This window comes from Molossus molossus, unplaced genomic scaffold (assembly GCF_014108415.1).
Source record: "Molossus molossus isolate mMolMol1 unplaced genomic scaffold, mMolMol1.p scaffold_m16_p_10, whole genome shotgun sequence".
In the NCBI taxonomy this organism is placed as follows: domain Eukaryota; kingdom Metazoa; phylum Chordata; class Mammalia; order Chiroptera; family Molossidae; genus Molossus; species Molossus molossus.
The window spans coordinates 83,318,188-83,330,012 of record NW_023425345.1 but is presented as its reverse complement, the minus strand read 5'-3'; the positions used below and the strand labels follow the sequence as shown (position 1 = coordinate 83,330,012).

The 11,825-nt window shown below is 35.0% G+C and overlaps 1 pseudogene; it reads right to left on the bottom strand.

Moving 5' to 3' along the window:
• Positions 1 to 3,579: 3,579 nt before the first annotated feature.
• Positions 3,580 to 10,928, bottom strand: LOC118623790 (annotated as a pseudogene).
• Positions 10,929 to 11,825: the final 897 nt, after the last annotated feature.

Genomic DNA, 11,825 nt, shown 5'->3' with positions numbered 1-11,825 from the left:
GGTATCCAGACATTGAATTCTCCTTACAAGAAATTTAAAATAATAGTTAACTGTTCAAGAAAATGGGTAAAATGTTTACTAAAATCTTTTTAAAAATTAAATGAATATTCTAAATCTAAGAAACACAAGGAGTAAAATTAAAAACTCAGTATGTGGATTCAACAAAAAAACAAATCCAGGGTAAGATTAGAAAATCTTAAACCATTGAATAAAAAATATCCAAATTGAAGCACCCAGAGAAAAAAAAGATAGAAACATATAGGGGAAAAAAAAATAAATGAAAAGATCTATCCTATGCATACTGAAGCCCCATAAAATGTGAAGTCCCATAAAAGTGGAGCAGTTGCAATATTTAAAAAGCTATATTTTAAAAATAAAAAATAATAACCTATAGATTCAAGGAGGATTGTGACCTCTAGCAAGGTAAATAAACTGGTTGTCCCTATAAGCAATTGGGTCTCCTTACCTATGGTCCTAAGCTAGGTTACCCATTCTCCCCATTTCCTCAGACTTTAGAAATTCAGGCCAGCAGTGGGCTGCAGGGCTGCTGTTGAATTCTGAATGAATTTCTGGTGTCCATACAGCCTGGCCTTTTAACTTCTGGATGAGTTTCTGATGCTTCAGTCTTCCTCATTGCCTGTGCTAATCATACCTTGTCCTTTTCTGTCACAACCTTGTTAACCATGTGTGGCCCTAAAAGAGACATAACTCTCTCTACCACTAGAATATAAGCCTGCAAACTTGAGATTTATTGCTGTTGAGATGAATTTTGTAGAATTTAGCACAGAGCCTGTTGCATTAGTGTTTCTCGGTAAACATTTAAGGGATGATTTAATAAATGTTGCTTCGACATGAATTCTTACAATAAATTCCGGTCACCTAAATGAATCTGGATCTGTGGCTTCCTTGTGATGGGAAAACCTAATCATGTATTAGTTACCTGCAGTTCCCTTCAAATATCATTCTTTCTTTCACCCCTCCCCCAAGCCTTTGTCCCTACTAGTTTCTCTCCTTGAAATATCCTCTATTTCAGATTTCATTTGGTCTAGACTTGTGTTTTCTTGAAACACGATTCAGGTTGTACATTTATTTTCCTTGAGGCATGCTTAAATTAAGCTCTGCAAGTCTGGGATAAGTGGCTCTCTTTTCAATCTTATAAGCAGTTTCATGATGACAAGTATCAGCCCATTTCTTCTCTGTCATAAACCATACTGTGGGATTGTAAGTATGGATGGTAGAAACCACTTGAATTATGTGCTGGGTATCTAATTTGTAGCCAATAAATATTTGTTGAATAAAAAAGGTAAATGGCAAATCCTGACTTTGATTCACCGAATCTCATTTAAAAGTTCTTTTGACTGAACAAAAAATGCTAAGTGTTTCAAAGATCAAATGTCTCCATAAATGTTCTTTTTAAAATTTATGTTACTACTATAATAATTTATTTAATAGATTAATTAATTCATCTATTCAACATCACATTATTGAGCTATACAGTATTTGTTGACCATCAACTCTAGAACCTAAAAGACAATGTGTATGTCCTGAGGGAAGAAATTGTTGGAGAAAAAAGTGTCTACATATCATATAACAGGTGCTGACCTGTAAATAAGTATAATAAGATATAGTAACAGAAATATGTGTCAGCTAGCGTGCTAACTAACACTGGTTGTATTTGCCATAAAATAACACCTGAAAAAGAGGGGAAAATAGTACCTTCACATTAATTATGACAGTTTGTTTCTCCTAAGGGAGTAGTAAAATGGCTGTTTGCATCTGAAGATGAGATTCTTCATCTTTCTTCCACTGTCCTTCCCTTCCTGCCTTCCATCCTTGCTTCCTCCCTTCCCCTCTCCACACCCTGTCTTTTTCAAAGGTTTTATATGTATTTTTCTTCTGCGCTTTTATATAAAAGTTGATAAGTAAACTAATAACAACAAATGAAATTAGAAAACCAACAAAGTTAATATTGTTAGTAAACTTTGAAAAATGATAATACCACTGTTGAAGAATTTAATATCATAAATCCTTATTCTTTGTGTACTGATGCAAATTCTCCCTTGCATGTAGGTTGCTAAGCAACAGCCTGAAAATGTTTTTGTTGACCATAAATACAATTCTCTGTAGCCCCCAAAGCATAAACATTTCTCTAATCTTTTCTGAGCTATTAGATCATATTATCAAGCCATGTACTTAAAATTACAATGATCTGTATAAATGAAAATGCTATATATAATATACAAACACTTCATATATAGCTTAAATCATTTTTGTCAAAAATTATTATGGAAAAATAATTATACTTAAATGTAAAAATTCAGAAATGTAATTAACTTGGATAGCATTAATAAAAATGCTTATTTTTAATATATAGAAAGTCAGAAATAAATATTAAAACAACTCTTACACCACAGAGTAATGTAGGTATTACACTAGTCTTTCATTTGCTCACAAATTAGAAGCTACTGCATACTATTAGTAATTATGGTGAAATTGTTTTATGCTTTATTGTATTTAATACATTAATATCTATATCATAATACCAGTATGTGAATCACATGATATAGGTACCAGAAAAATACACACATTCTTCCAGGAGAGATGGGAAAGGAGAATTAAAGTTGTTTTTTACATGAGATGTCAGATCACCATATCAAAAGCTCAGGGTTACACATTACAACAGTGGTGTCTGGGGAGATCATGTAAAAGATAAATTCACAGTACTGTAGATGGACCGTATTTGGTGCACTTGTATTTTCTCAGGAATAAGAAAAGTGTCTCACATGATTTCTTTTCCTTCTTTCTTTTCTATAGTTTAAAGTATCTAAATTATTTATTTAGAGAGTTTTTAAAAAACAGGTTGAATGTAATTCTAGCCAATCGTTTAAAAAATATATCTGTGTTCCAGAGAAAATTCAAGACAGCTAAACTGTTACTGTGTTATGGTCTGGTATAAATTTTAGACCTAGAAATAATAATAAATTTTAGACTTCACCAGATCAAATGAAAGGCCACTTACGGAGAAATATTACCAAAGGAACAAGAGAAAGTTGTAAAAATGAAAAATCTGGTATCTGACTGGGGATCAATATTTACTTTTGCATGCAAAATAGGAATAATGTTCAAATTTTACTCGTATACAATTATGCAGATATGAATGTGGGAAAACAAGGACACACACACACGATTCCTATTCCAAATTAGCACGACAGACCCCTGAACGGAGTAGACCCTCTCCCATAGGTCTCAAGTCCCGTATGAAAGAAAACGACAAATAATGAAAGCTGCTAATTAAGGCAGGAGAAAATAATATAACCAGTCAATATCCATATACATCTTTACTACTTACAAGGACCTTTCACATATTTTTTTATTCGCCGAACTACCCTGGGAGGTAGGCAGGTTTCAGTTATCCATTCTAATGAGGTATTTTCTCCATAAACACTGGAGAATCCCAAGGAAGGTTTGATCTTGGACCTTAGATTTCATGTAAAGAGTACATAAATTTTTTAAAAGCTGTTTTTCTAACTTTAGTTTCAGAAATTGCATTAAACATTTCTTATTTTTATCATCCATCCTTTACAAAGAAGATACGAAATTTCTGAAGTCCGCTTTTGAGTTCTTTGTGGATTCACTCTCACTTAAGCAACATTTTTAGTTGAGAGAAGCATTTCTTGGTTTTGTTCACATTTTTTGAGGAGCAAGTGGGTGTTGATGGTCCAGATGGAGGTGTTCTGGAAACCAATGCTGGGCTCCTGCCTATGGTACCAGACATACTGTGATTTAGGTTTGTAGCACTTAAAGTCTTTCTGGTGTCTTCTGGCTCAGTGTATCGGTAGAAGTGGCAGGATTGTTCTTCAATGCTGATAGAAAGCTTCTATTTTTAGCATGATGTTAAACGTTCTGTTGCATGTTTGACAAGTAGTCACCAATACACTTTTGGAGTGTTCCTACTTTTCTGCAATTTTTGTTTGTTTAAAACTGAGTATATAAGTTCTTGCTTCTCAATCAAGAAGTTTCTGTATTCTGGGTGTCAGTTTGGGATTGGATTTGAGGTTCACTCGAGAATTATCCAGAACCAGCAACTGGTAACAGTATGGACATGATCCTTCAAAAGTGCTTTTAGCATAGACTGTAGGCCCAGGGGAGAGAGGGGCCTGGCCAGGCAGCTGCCTTGCAGTGTGCAAGCCACAGGCTCAAGCCAGAGTTTCTGGCCATCAGCACCACTGCCTCGTGACACTAAGACCCCCTCTTACACGTTTTCTTTCCTGTAATTTGATATCACGATGAATAGAACTCTAGCCTATGGGAAAATGAGAAAGAAAGAAATTTATCCGTATTTCACCCGCCCTTTCTGAAGTTGAAGTCATGAAATTAGGCTTACAGATTTAGTATTAGATGTGCTTTGACCAAGGTAGATATTTATTCTCATTTCAAATTTTGAATATATTAAATATATTAATATTCTGACCTGTTTCTTGAAATTGCAGGTTCAAGTTTATTTAAGTATTACGGGAAGTAACATTTTAAAGATTTTTCTGATGCCTAATGACATGTTTCATGAGCAAAATAAAAAATATAGGTTGTTTATCACTTGTTGAGGAAGATAACACTGGGTAAAACGTAAGTTACATAAACACACACGCACATTACGCGCACACACACAAAAATAAATAAATAAATAAATAAATAAATAAATAAATAAATAAATAAAACTAACCAACAAAAAACGCTGATAATGCTAATTCTATGCGTGTTACTAGATAAAAGTTTTTAAAGCTTTTGCTAATAGGTCAATTCATTACTGCTGGTAAAAGTATGCCCAAGTCCTCACATAAATGCATGTGGTCATATTTAAAACATCCAAAGATGCTGACTAGATTAAATATATTAACATGTAAGAAGGTAGAGAAGCACAGAGGTGCATGCCTACATGCAAAATAACATATTCCTTTTTCTTAGATAAATAGAATTATTAATACAGTAGAACCACAGACAACTGCACGAGTGCATTTTACATTTCTGCCTAGATATTAAAAAGTTTGCATAAAATGAAGTTTCTTTCCTGATTCATATCAATTTGTAAAGGTAGGCAATTCAGTTAGCTACACAAAGTATATCCTCGTGAAGCATAACAAAATCCAATTTACTAGTAAAATCAATTTAAATTAAAATCAAACACTAACTTTCGTATCACCCTCAACTTGTACCATAATGATGAAAAATGAACAGATACCTATAGTGAACACTTATTCTGATTATTTTCATTTTTACTTGATAGAAATTGTCTTCTATAGGGAAGAAAAAGTATATAGAAAGGTCACATTACTTACTTCTTGTACTTATTAAAGCTATACTAGAGAGAAGACTGTTCACATTTTTTAGAGACATAGAGGATAGAACTGCATAATGAGATTCTTTAAAATAGAGTCTGAAATACATGAAAACATTACAATTCCAACAGAATTCTCCTAAACAATTGTTGAAAGTTACTAAAAGTGCTTCCTTTGTAATGGTTATATAAAAAATTGACATATAGTAGAAATTTATTATTAAAAAGTTATGGAATTTGATGAGTTTGAGCAAGGGCATTATCTGAACTCATGTACAATTGTAAAAAAAGAAAAAAAAATTACTCTGGCTCCTTGTTAAGAACAAAGTGTATGAGGGCTAGGATATATTCTAGGATACCAGATAGGAGGTTTTGAAATAATCCAAGAAGAAGATGGTGGTTTCTTGTTTTGTAATAGTAGAGTTGCTAAAAAATGGCAGTATTCTGATGTATGTGTGTTTGTATATACATATACATATACATATACAATTTTAGATACATTGAATATGTTATTTGTACTATAAAGTCATGTAGTTTCAAAAAATGAATAGCACCATGTATCTAGCATTGCATATTCTATTATGCAGAATTGTTTCAACAAATGGTTTTATTTTGATTATATTTTGAAGCTACAAGCAATAACATTTGCAGCTATATTGAATGTGAAATATAATAAAATTAAGAAATAAAGGATGGCTGTAAGTAGTTTAGCCTAAGCAACAGGAAGCATGGGAAAAAGAGCATCTGGGGTTGGGGAATCAGATCAGAGGTGTATAGTAATGGAGAATGTGTTCATCATGTGTACATCACCTACTCACCATCCTCCCCTCCTCTACCCATAAATTTGGCAACTACTAATCTTCATATCTATAGTTTTGCCTTTTCCAGAATGTCACATAATTGAAATTATGCAGTATTTAGTCTTTTCTCACATACATTTTTTACTTCACAATGTACATTTAATATTTATGCTTGCCATTTTTTGGATCGATAGCTTATTTCTTCTTATTGCTGAATAATATTCTAATTTATGTATGTATTAGGGTTTATTTATCCATTCACCTATGGAAGGGCATGTTGGCTGCTTCCTGTTTTTGGCAATTATGAATATAGTTGCTATAAACATTCCTGTACAGGTTTTATTGTTGTTGTTGTTAAAATTAAGTTTTCCAAAATAATTAAATAAATACCTAGGAGTGCAAATGCTAGATCATGTGGCAGGACTATGTTTACCTTTGCAAGAAGCTATCAAACTGTTTTCCAAAGTGCTTGTATGTTTTGGCACTTCAACCAACAATAAATTACCATTACTGTTTCGAATCCTTGCTAGCAATTGGTATCATCAGGGTTTTTTTGTTTGTTTGATTTGGTTTGGTTTTTCTGGATTTTAGCCTTTGCAATGGTTGTATAGTGGTATGTCAGTGTTGTTTTAATTTGAAAAAAAGAAATTTGTTGATCCTCACATGAGGATATTTTTCCGTTTATCTTTAGATAAGAGTGGGAGGGAGGGAGAGAGAGAGAGGAACATTGATGTGAGAAGGACACATTGACTGGTTGCCTCCCGCTGGGGACTAACCACAACCAAGGTACGTGCCTTTGACTGGAATCAAATCCATGACTCATTGGTCTGAGGGCCAATGCTCTAACTGCTGAGCCAAATCAGCCAGAGCTAACTTGAAAATTTTTAATGAAAATTATATATTATATATTCCATATGTTTATTTGATATCTGAATATTTCCTTTGCTGAGGTATCTGTTCTAATATTTTTCTCATTTTTAAAGGGGGTTGTCTGTCATCTTTTTATATATATGTTGGACCTTTGTATGTCTTCTTGGGAGAGTGTCTGTTCAGGTGTTTTGCCCTGTTCTTTATTTGAATTGCTTGCTTTTTTTGGTGTTGAGTTGTATAAATTCTTTATATATTTTGGATATTAACCTCTTGTCAAAGCTCTAGTTAGAAAATATCTTCTCTCATTCAGTTGGCTGTCTTTGTTTGGTTGGTGGTTTCATTTGCTGTGCAAAAGCTTTTTAGTTTTATATAGTCCTATTCATTTATTTTTGTCTTTGCTTTCTTTGTCTTTGGGATCAAATTCATAAAATGTTTTCTAGATCAATGTCCATAAGTTTGGTACCTATGATTTCTCCTATGTAATTTGTTTCATGTCTACACAGCTGATGTATGATAGAATTATACACTTGAAACCTATACTTTTATTAACTATGTCATCCTAATAAATTTAATTAATACAAAAAAATATGAGGTAAGAAAATATTTACAAGTAGAAGGATGTATTTGTATTTTCAGAAATAAACATTTCCCCCAAATAAATAAATACAAACTATGAGGCAAGTATCAGAGCTGTTACATAAATACAGTTAAAAATTTTTTTTCTATATATGTACTATTTCTAATGTGTTATATTGCCTCTGACAATCTGAGTTAAATATCACAAATTTTGGCGATTTGAGTCCATTTTGCTTAAAATAATATATGTACAGATACAGCAGCCAAATATGCATCTGTATGTCAATTTATTTTAAATTGCATTTATCTGAGGTTTGATTTATAAATTTTTTTAAAAATTTTTTATTAAAATATACTTGAGTTATAAAAATGGCTTGTTTTCTTATTAAGTTTTAAGAATTCTTTTTTACATTTTGTAGACAAAGCCTTTATCAAATATGTGTACAGAATATTTTCTTCCAGTCTCTGGCTTGCAAGTTTTTTCTGAACATTATCTTTCACAGAAAATAAATTGAAATGTGAGAGTCCAAAAACTTTCATTTTGTCCAGGCTCTGACCCTTTCGGCAGTGTTTGTGCTGGTCTAACATTCCCAGAAACCTTGTAGTTCTCCCATGTGATTTAGAGGGGCCTGCACCATTACAACAGAGTTCTCTAGAGATTTTTTCTGGATAAGCCCATTTATAATCCTGGCTTCTGCTACGAGGGTTAAGTACATCCATGCATTGCATACTTAATATTTTTTATTAAAATATTTTCCAGACTCATGGTGGATTTCCTAATTTTAGCTTCCTTTGAAATCTAGATAGACTGAGAATTTCTCAAGTCATCAAATCTTTGTTCATTTTGCTTAGCAATTCCTTCTTCAATTTATCTCGTTCCTCTTACATTTTACAAAAGCACAGAGAGCAACCAGGCAGCAGATTCAACATTTTGCGTAAAAATCTCCTCATTTAATTTCATCCAATGCAAATTATGCCTTTTAATGAACAGCAGAGTAAATTCAACCTAGGTTAATGGTGCTTTAGAACAAGAACCGCCGTTCCCCCCGTCTCCAATAGCATGTTCCTCATTTCCTTCTGAACTCGCACTAACCAACTTTACATCCATATTTCTGCCAATGACTTCTTCAGAAAAATCCAGGGTTTTTCTATCATGTGTATCTAAGTTCTTCCCACCTCTACTTATTAGCCAGTTCCAAAGCCACTGCTAGATTTGTAGGTATTTGTTCCAGCAGCACTTCACTTTCCAGTACCAGCATGTGTATGTTTCCTAGGGCAGCCTTCACAAATTACTATAAACTTGTGGCCTAATACAATAAAAATCCATTATCTTATAGCTTTGGAAGCTGTAAATCCAAACTCAATGTTTCAGCAGGACTAGTTTCTTCTGGAGGCCCTAGGGACAATCTGTCTCTCTGGTGGCTAGCAACAAGTTTTAGTTTTGCTTGCCTTGCTCATGCATCATTTTAGTCTCTGTCTCTTTTTGCGTATAAGAATATAAGTCATTGGCTATAAGTCCTATACTTAATCCAAGATGCATCTATTCACCTTAATGATATCAGTAAAGATCTTATTTTCAACTAAGATCTCATTCACATTTACTGGAGGTTAGGATTTGAACATACCATTTGGGGACCACTATTTTTTTTAATGTCTTTGATTATTTCATTTTATATTATTTTACTTTAAATTATTTTTTTCAGTTTTTAAGTATAGTTGGCATACAATATTATATCAGTTTCAGGCATATAACCCAGTAATTAGACATCATATAGCTTACTAAGTTATCACCGCAATAAATCTAGTACCCATCTGGCACCATACATAGCTATTACAATATTATTGACTATATTTCTTATGCTGTACTTGATATCCCTGTGACTATTCTGTAACTACCAATCTGTACTTCTTTCTTTTTTGTTTTTTTATCCTCACCCTAGGACATTTTTCCATTTTTTTGTTCAGATAGAGTGGGAGGGAAAGAGAGGAAGAGAGAGAGAGAGAAACATTGACATGACAGGGACAGATTGAGTGGCTGCCTCCTGCAAGACCGAGCCAGGGCCAGGGACTAATTGCAACTGAGGTACATGTCTTTAGTAGGAATCGAACCCAGGTCTCTGTAGACTGCAGGCCAACACTCTAACCGCTGAGCCAAACCAGCCAGGGCAAATCTGTACTTCTTAATCCTTTCACCTTTTTCACCCATCTCCATAATCTCCCTCCAGCTTAAAAGAGGACTGTTTAACATTTCTTGTAATATGGGTTTGGTGCTGATGAACTCCTTTAGCTTTTTCTTTTCAAGGAAACTCTATCTGTCCTTTGATTCTAAATGATAGATTTGCTGGGTAGAGTAATCTTGGTTGTAGGTCCTTGCTTTTCATCACTTTGAATATTTTGTGCCAGTCCCATTTGGTCTGCAGAGTTTCTGTTGAGAAATCAGCTAACTGTCTTATAGGACCTCCCTTGTAGGCAACTAACTGCTTTTCTCTTGCTGCTTTTAAGATTCTCTCTTTGTCTTAAACCTTTGGTATATTCATTAAGATGTGTCTTGGTGTAGGCCTTAGCACTTAAAATCAGGCATTTGTTAACTTGTTTTTGTCTCTCATTAGAATGTAAACTCCGTGAATCCAGAGACCATGTTATCTTACTTTCAGTGCCTCACAAAATACTCAGACAGAGTCTATTATTGAATGAATGTATATGAATGAATTAATGCCTTCATCAAGTTAGGGAAGTTTTCCGTCATTATTTTTTCATATAGGTTTCAATTCCTTGCTCTCTCTTTTCTCTTCTGGTACTTCCATGATGTGAATGTCGGTATGCTTGAAGTTGTCTCAAGGGTCCTTATACATCATATTTTTGCATTATTATTATTATTATTATTATTATTATTATTATTATTTTGCTGTTCTGAATGGGTGTTTCCTGCTTTCTTATCATTCAAATCTCTGATTTGATCCTCTGCTTCATATATTCCATTGTTGATTCCCTGTAATATATTCTTCTTTTCAGTTAGTGTATTCTTTATTTCTGACTGGTTCTTTTAAAAAAAAAAAATTCTGGTTCGTTTTTATGCTTCCCATTTCTTTGTTGAAGTTTTCACTGAGATCATTCAGTATCCTTGTAACCAGTGTTTTGAACTCTGTATCTGGAGGATTGCTTGTCTCTGTATTGTTTGGTTCTTTTTCTGGAGTTTTGTTTTGTTCATTCATTTGGGACATGTTTGTTTGGCCACCTACCTGTGTCAGTTTCTGTGTATTAAGCAGAGCAGTTATGTCATCTGGGGTTGGTAGAGTGGCATGATGTAGCAGGTGTTCTGTAGGGTCCAGTGGCACAGCGTCCCTTATCATCCAAGCTGTGAACTCCAGGTGACCGCCCACCACCCTATGTGGGCTGTGTACACCCTTCTGTTGTAGTTGAGCCTTGATTTCTGTTGGCACATCAGTGGAAGAGATTTACCCCCAGACCTATCGGCTGTGGATGGGCTGAGACTACAGTGGAAGATCAGGTGTATAGGGGCTGACCCCACAAAGCAGTGGGGATCTACTGCCCATTGTGTCTGCCACTTGAACATGTTGCTCATGGAGGTGTCTCTGGGGCCTCCCGGGATGTGCAGACTAAGGTCAACCCCCACCTCTGACCTACCCAGGGCCACCCAATGTGAGCTACAGAGCTATCTGCGGATGGCTGCTACTAGCGCTGGGCTTACATGTGCCCAGGAGAGGTCAGGCTGTGAGCCAAGGCCAGCTGCCACTAGTGCCAGGTTTGGGGCCACTTAGTGAAAGGGTACAGGGTACATAGAGGCTAGATGCTGTCTGTTTGAGAGATTTTAGGCAAGCCTGAAGCATAAACCAAGACAGGCTGTTAGTGTGAAAAAAAAAACAAAAAACCTCTGGAAATAGCTTGGGTGAGCCTACATGTTGGATGGGGTGGGGTCTCAGGGAATCACCAGAGCAGGATAAACAGTGTTAGCCAAGTTGATAAAGACTCGGAATGGCTTGCCTCATGGCTCTGTGGGGAGAGGGCTCAGAAAAGGAACAATGGCTTTTGCCAGCACCTCTCTCTGGGAGAAAGCTGCCCCTCCAGCTCTTGTTCTGATGCCAGACAATCCAGTTCCTGTAAGCATGTCCCTGGTGCTTTTCAAGCTGCTGTCCCAGTGCTGGAGCTAGGAGTGAGTGTGTCCGAGTAAGGCTGTGTGCAGGCCCTTTAAGTTGAATGCCTGAGACTCCAAAACTTCCATCTCACTC